This window comes from Tupaia chinensis, unplaced genomic scaffold, assembly GCF_000334495.1.
Source record: "Tupaia chinensis unplaced genomic scaffold, TupChi_1.0 Scaffold148049_1, whole genome shotgun sequence".
Lineage (NCBI taxonomy): Eukaryota > Metazoa > Chordata > Mammalia > Scandentia > Tupaiidae > Tupaia > Tupaia belangeri.
The window spans coordinates 460180-468177 of record NW_006207899.1 but is presented as its reverse complement, the minus strand read 5'-3'; positions in this window follow the sequence as shown (position 1 = coordinate 468177).

The following is a 7998-nucleotide window of genomic DNA, read 5'->3' as shown; positions in this document are numbered from 1 at the left end:
TCACCGTTTCTGTATTATTTTGTTAATACTGTCGGCTTGAGTTTAAGCCACTGGGTCCAGGACTTGAAACGCGGTCGACTATATGGAAGTCTAGCAATGTAGCTGTTGCACCATCTACTGGTCCTGAGAAAAGAGACTTGTTAGACTGTAGTACATCAATGCTGAGAGTTCAAAAGGGAAGAGGTACGATAATGGACTTACCTCAGTCCTAACATTGTGGAGCCCAGGACAGGGCCACATATTGTTATTTATTTATTTATTATTATTTTTTTAATGATGAAAACCTTTATTCTGCATCAAAGTATCTGGAAAATGAAGCTGTTTTTGAGGCACATTATAGATAAGGAATGATCCTTACATGGTGGGTACAAAACTTGGTTATAGAATTCTTTCTTAGCCAGTACCAGATGCCCCAAATTACTAATGCTTAAGTGAAAGTAACACACAATTGGCCACACAAAAAGGCTAGATGTGAAATACGACAGAATTTAAACCAGCAGGTATAAATACAGCACCTATTTGTATTTTTAAAAAAGAGGGCCGCATATTGTTTAAATACCTAAAGTTATAAGCCACATAAGCAAAGCGTTAAATAACATACATTCAAAACTTCTACATTGACTAATATTCTATAATAATTATCTAGAAGGCCAGGTCTACATTTAGAATGTTTGATCTCCTTTGAATTACATGACACAGTGTGACAGAGGTGAGAGCTGACCCCCTGACTTCTGCACTTCATGTGCTGAAAGGGACCTTGTCATGTCTGTGGGGACACTCCAACCCTCCATCCCCAAGCTCAGTCATCCAGCTGTGACGGGGGTGTGCACTCTATTGATGATGATCTGGTTCACTCTTGAAGAAATCTGTGCAGAACTTGGCTATGGGTTCAGGGCCAAGTGAGTAGTTGGAATCTGGGCTACAGTGGGTGCGTGAGCTCTGGGTGAGGACGAAGAAAAGGGCTCCCTCTTGCCTGGGAATATGTGCAATACTGCTTAGGGTGACTGATTAGTCTACACCTGTTTCCATTTTCCCTAAGCTCCACAGGGCTCTCAGTCTGCCCTATACTATCCCAATACTTTGGGAAGGCTGGTCTTTGGCTGCTCATTTCTATTTTCCAGTAGCAATAGGGCTAGTCATCACCTCCCTCAGGAAAATAGGGGGAAGGAAAGAAGATATGGAGGCTTTACTCATCACATCCAATCAACCTTCCGCCACTGTCCTAGGAGACCCTTATCTTTCCATACTCTGGGTAGCCTGACAGCAACTCCTGATAAGCCTTCCTTTTCTCAGGAGTTTCTCGTAATTTCCATTTTAGTTTTCCCAGATCCATGCTTACATCTTTCTTTTCTAATTTCTCCAGGGTAGTTTTCAGGGAAAATAGCCTACAACAGTGCTGGTTCACCATCTTATCATAAATTAAAAGCTCATTTCTTTCTCTTCTTTTAGAATGTGAGCTACTTGAAAGCAGGGATGGTGAATTATTCATCTCTGCATCTCAGAAAATAGCATAGTAACTGCATTGCAAGGAACTTTGTGGAGTTGACAAAGCAGACTCGAGAGCTATAATAGTCAGGCTGAGGTCTGACTAGACCAGGAGGCTTCTCTAATCAGTATGGCTTCCTGTCATCGGGGCTGAAGGAGTCAGGGACCAGAAATATTAGACCAGTGTTATCAATGTTCTTGTACTTGTACAATCAGGGAATGAAGAATTTATGTGTCTAAGAACTACTAACATAATTATATAGTCAATGATGATATAAATCTTTGAAACAGAAATTCTGAGAGATGCCCAAAAAAGGGAGCAGAGACTAGCAGAACACATTGTTTATGTTGATGATAAAAACAGAAGACAGCCTGGCGCTGGACAATGGTTCAGAAGGGCAATGCTCTGTGAAGATGATCCAAGTGGAAAGGACCCAGGTTTGCATCGAGACCTCCCTGAACATGCTGGACATGTATAAACACATGCCCATGTCTGGGGCAGGTTGTGGGTGGCAGTGGATAGTGGTGTAGGGACTGTGTTGGGGGTCCCCTCCCTCCCTCCCCTGTCTCTGTCTGTCACGTATGCAAGAAAGAGAGAAATTTTTTTTTTGAGAGGTTTTTTTTTTTTTTTTCACTATAGGGCGCGTGCGCTCGCCAGACAGACAGAGCGAGACCTAGAGGCTGGGAGTGACTAGGGTGACGGATCCTGCTGGGGTGCCTATCTCTCTCTGTTTCTCTTACTCTATGTTTCTAGCTAATGGAAGGAGAAGAAATCGTAGCCTGGTACTATACAAAAATGTACACTATCAGCACATGCTAAAACAGTGTGAGCAAATGGCCTTTTACAACCATGTTCAGGCTAATTTCTTCCCAAATCTTTACATACAGCTATATGGGCACTGCTTAAAAAAAAAAAAAACACAAACAATTTAAAACAGGCTTTCTATTTTTATAAACATTGACTCTTGCATCTTAAAACTATTCTGAGAGAATGAGCGACACTTTTGGGACTAATCAGTTTCTTACCTTGACAAACATGACCACACATTTGCCTAGAATTTTACTAACAGGAACTTTGTTATAATAATCACTCTTAAAAACTTCTTTTTCTAGAAATTTTCGTGTAGCCAGGTGGAATGTTTCATTTGGCCGATAAAACCAACAGCCATACAACCATTTTTCACCTAAAAAAGCCCAACAACAGAGAAAGAGAATCATCATTAACTGACATCATACATTTTCCACAAAATTAGGAAATAATCTATCAAACCATCAGGAAACTAGCACTACGCATTTTTTTTTTTTGGAGATTTTTTCACTATAGGGCGCGTGCGCTCGCCAGACAGACAGAGAGAGACATAGAGACAGAAAGCGAGAAATCACCCCCCAGGGGGGATGGTCACGCTGCAATCCCTTCTCCTCCATTCTCCTCCTGGGATCTTGGGCACGCACGCACACGCGCCCGGTGTGAGTTTTAAGCCACCGGGTCCGGGACACGAACCGCGGTCGACTACGTGGGAGTCCAGCGACATAGCCATTACGCTAACTGCTGGTTTCCAAGAGAGAAAAATTTTAAAAAGAATAGAGGACAATGAGATTAAACAATGTAAAAAGTATAAAGTTCAACAGACAAAAAATGAGTGCATGCAAAAATTAGTAAAATCTGGGTAAAGTCTGTTGATTATATTGTGTCAATATCAGTTTTCTGGATTTGAAATGTACTACAGTTACACAAGGCGTTACCATCAGAGGAAGCTGAGTGATGGGTACATAGGCTTGCTCTGTCCTGTCGTTATAACTTTTGATGAATTTATAATTCTTCCAAAATAAGCTAAAAAAAAAAAAAGGAGAGCCAAGTTTTCACAACTAAAACATGAACAAAAGATGTGTAGAATAGTAAAACCAGGGGGTAATATGTTTTAAATGATGGGAAATAAGAGAAAACTGTTACTATTAAGTAAGTCTTAAACACTTAGACTCTAATTCTGTGCTTAACTTGCTGTGGACTGGTAATGAATGCATCATGTTGGCGTGGATCACTGAGGAAGGGTCTTCAACTCAGAGCTTGCTGTAATAATTATGCCTAACAACAATCGCCATGTAGACCACTTCTTGTTCTTATTTTTTTCCTGTCGAAGTTCTTTTTGACAGATCTTGTAGATATTTATGACTTACAACATGATGTTTTGAAACATGCATACAATGTGGAAAGACTAAATTGAGCTAAATTACATATGTATTGCCTCACATACTCATTTCTTTGTGGTGAAAACACATAAAATCTATTCTCATCATTTCACAAGTGTATGAAACATTGTAGTAACTATACTTGCTATTTTTTTTTTAAGATATTTTTGCTATAGGGCACATATGCTTGCCAGAGAGACAGAGACAGGGAGACAGAAAGCAAGAAATCGTTCTCCAGGGGGAGTGGCCATGTCACAGTCCCTTCTCTTTTATTCTCCTCTTTGGATTTTGGGCACTCATGCACACGTTCCAGTGTGAGATTTAAGCCACTGGGTCCAGGACTCAAAACTATGGTCGACCATGTGGGAGTCAAGCTCCTTAACCACTATGTCACCTGCTACCCACACTTTTCGTTTTGGGGCAAAGTCTCACTGCATTGCAATCTTTTTTTGCCTAGACTCCCTGGTTTCTGGAATGCCAGGTACATACTATACATACAACCTGGCTGTTAGGTTGAAATAGGAATTGAACCTGGGTCTCTCATGTGGTCCTAGCATGCAGAGCACAATGTCTCAGTAGTGCATGCTACCTTCTCGGGCCTATAGTTGCCATGTTGCGCAATAGATCTCTTGAATTTATTTATCCTGTCTAACCAAACTTTCTGTGCATTGACCAAAATAGAACCTCCACCCCCAACCTGCTGCCGCCAACAACTCCAAACCACAGCTCTCAGTAACTACCATTCTGCCCTCTGCTTCTACGATTCCGACATTTTTAGATCCATCATGTAAGCGAGATCATGTGGTGTGTGTCCTTCTCTGCTGAGCCTACTCCACTTAGGGTCAATGTAGACCACTTAGCTTTATTAATGTCTTTTGTTTTGTTTTTCCTTCTAGTTTCTTCTAAAAAATAAAACAAAATAGCACCTCCTTTTCTTTGAGTACCTTTGTGTTTCCTAGCAAACCCCCTACCCTTATTGCTGACATCAATTTCTCAAGGAGGAAGCCTCACTCTCAGAGGTCAGCTTCCAAAGTAGTAGGCCTGGCCTTTTTGGTGTCTACATTGGAACATGAGGAAGCACTATTCAAAACTATCTTTAAAATGAAAAATGTTGGCTTTAATAGCTGAACTGGGAAATTCTGTGAACTGGGACTATACAAAAAAACAGCAATCTTATAGAAAATAGGAGTCTGGAAAATTTTTCTCCTGTGCGTCCATGTTGAAAATAAAGCACATGTTAATAAGGCTGTGTGGCTCATGACTAGACATGCTAAGTACTAGGTCAGGACTGTGCCTTCGACTTTGGGCTGTAATTTGCTTCTTTTTTTGAATGCACTTTTTTTTTTTTCATATTCATTGAGGAGAGAAAAAAAAATCATGCTTCCAGGGAACTCCATTGATTAATGATTTTAACAGTTCTATTGAACTTTTAGTTAAAACACTGTTGAGAAGTAAGAAATTCTTAGGAATCTCAAAAAATAAAACATTTTAGACTTTTATGTGCCTTTTTAAAATGCACATAAAATGCACATAATGCACACTTTATTAAGACGGCAGGATTGAAAACAAATGGCTTCATTGCACTATGACAGGTGCAGTCACAATGCTTTGTTTAGCTTCTTGTCGATGTTGCAATCTGTTGATAAAATATTAATGAATACTGAGCACAATAACATCAAAAAACCTTTAAAGTACAACTTCTCTAACTATGTGGAAAGCTATTTACACCTTAGCCAATGGAAAACCTGTATGGGTCCAGCCGCAGTGGTAGGAGTTAGAGAGCGCCACTGTGTAGTGGCTAGGGCTGCATGGGAGGACTGAGTGCTGTTCCCGACCCAAGTTAAACAGGTCTGTGTCCTAGCTAAACTGAGGATCTAGGGTGGGAGAATCATAATGTAGTAAGATCCTGTCAAGAATGCCTCTCTCTCTGTTCTCCTCTCTAAAAAAAGGGGGATTTTGCTCATGTTTATAATGGAATTACCTTAGTACACCACCAAATTAAAATATCCTAATTAACTACTAACGATACCATAGTTTTCCTAAAGATATAAGAAGTTACAGGTTTGTTTTCTGGGTATTTATTAATTTTTTTATAACAGGTTAGCTGACAAATGACTTAAAATTGCATTAACATGGTCATAAATCATGAATCTCTTCCATTTCTCGTTTAAAATTCATATTGATTTAATTCATATTGCTTATTGATGATAAATACCTTTAAGTAAAAACATTATCTAAGAAAAAATACTTCAAGGTGAGAAATTTTAGTATTTTCTCTGAATAGAATAACTGTTTTGGTATCATCTTTAATTAGATTTATTTAGTATGATTAGATATTATGCTACATATAATACAAAGTTAGTATATTACATATTTGCAAATGCCTTGAATGGTAATTAATCTGAAGGATTAAATGCTAACATTTATGAAAGGAGGCTCATTCTTTTAAGTTGAAATTTGCTGAAAGTAAATGCAAAAGTTTTTGACAAGTTGACATATTAAGAAGAGACAGAGATAAAACTAAAAGACGATATTCATGTATTACAAAAGTCAGTTTATATTTTAAAATCATATTTGAGATGAAGAAGAAATACATAATAAAGGATTGACTTTTATTGGAGGAAAAAAGTCAAGCAATCATTTGAAATCATAAATGTCTTTTTGGCTCAGAAAACACATAATTTAAGAATGATTTAGTGGTGAAAAAGAGCCCCTTACTTGTTTGGTTTGCCCCTAGGTGGTGATAAAAGCATTGCAAAGGAGAAAAGACAGGCCTGAAAGACAAATGTTACCAGGATACTAAGTTCTTTTCATAGGCTTCTCATTGTGATTCTTACGAATAAGTTTTCTGATGTTCTCTGTTCCTTTGGATTTCTGCTCCTGTGAACAGCATGCTATTTAAGAGTTGTATATATGGTTATTTTCTTTATTCTTGCCCCCCACCCCCAACAAAGACACACACAAATCTGGCACAAACATACTATTCGGCACTTTTTCCCCTCAACTATCATCTTTGACTCACAAAACCTCAAGTTTTGAGATCCCTCCTAGTGATAATGATGATGAAATAACAATGGATACTCACACTAACTAGTCAGTAAAAAATTGCTTACTTAGGGGTTATGTTGCATATTCAATCCTTTGCTTACAGGCATGAAACATGCTAAATGATTATGCATCAAGATAATCACCCCAGGGACCAGCAGTTAGCGTAATGGCTATGTCGCTGGACTCCCAAGTAGTCGACCACGGGTCGAGTCCTGGACCCGGTGGCTTAAACTCATGCCGGGCGCGTGTGTGTGCGTGCCCAAGATCCCGAAAGGAGAATGGAGGAGAAGGGATTACGGCATGGCCATCCCCCCTGGGGGGGTGATTTCTCGCTTTCTGTCTCTCTGTCTCTCTCTGTCTGTCTGGTGAGTGCACACGCCCTATAACAAAAATCTCTCCAAAAAAAAAAAAAAAAGATAATTGCCCCACAAATTAATGCCAGATTTTCATATCCATTTATTTGATATGAAGACATACCATTTATTAAGAAATTCTCTGACAACTAAAGAAACTAATTTCTAGTATGTATGTTTTCAAAAAATTTGCTGTTTGGAGTGTGTGTGTTTGCCAGAGAGAAGAGGGAGAGAGAAAGAAAGCCCCCCTCTGGAAGGATGGCACTCCACAACCCCTTCTCCATTCTCCTCCTCTCGAGGTTTTGGGCACACATTTGCACCCAGTGTATTTTCCAAGGCATTGGGTCTGAACAGTAGGTCTTGTTGGGATCCAGCCGCCTTAACACCAAGTCACAAGCTGACCCTTTTGTATGTAGTTTCACCAAAACTGAATATCGTTTTCTGTTTAAAAAATAGAAGTTTCTCAGGGAAACTACAGTGTTAACTTTTACTTTGGTTTGGAGTTCAGATGCATTTCTACATGGTATTTTATACATAGCACATTTTTCAAGCTTTTTTTTTTTCTGTTAGTGATAAGCCTAATAGATACATTTAGTTAGATTAACAAAATTTTTAGTGCTTTACCCTCTCTCTATAACTATAATGTTCACTCTGGATTAAGAAGCATGCCACTAAGATTACAAGTTCTATTTAGTCTGAAGAAAAGAGAACCCAACACCTTATTAACAAATATTTCACCAACATTTTAGAAATCAGAGCAGTTATTTGAGATCTATTTTAAAAATAAAACACAGGCAACAAAAGGTCACATTAGTATTTGGAATTCTGATATTGTGTTAATTATTTTTTAAGATGAAGGAGATAATTATATAACTAAGAGTAAAGAATATAGGAGTCCCAGCTCATGGTCTTGGTATTACCTGCA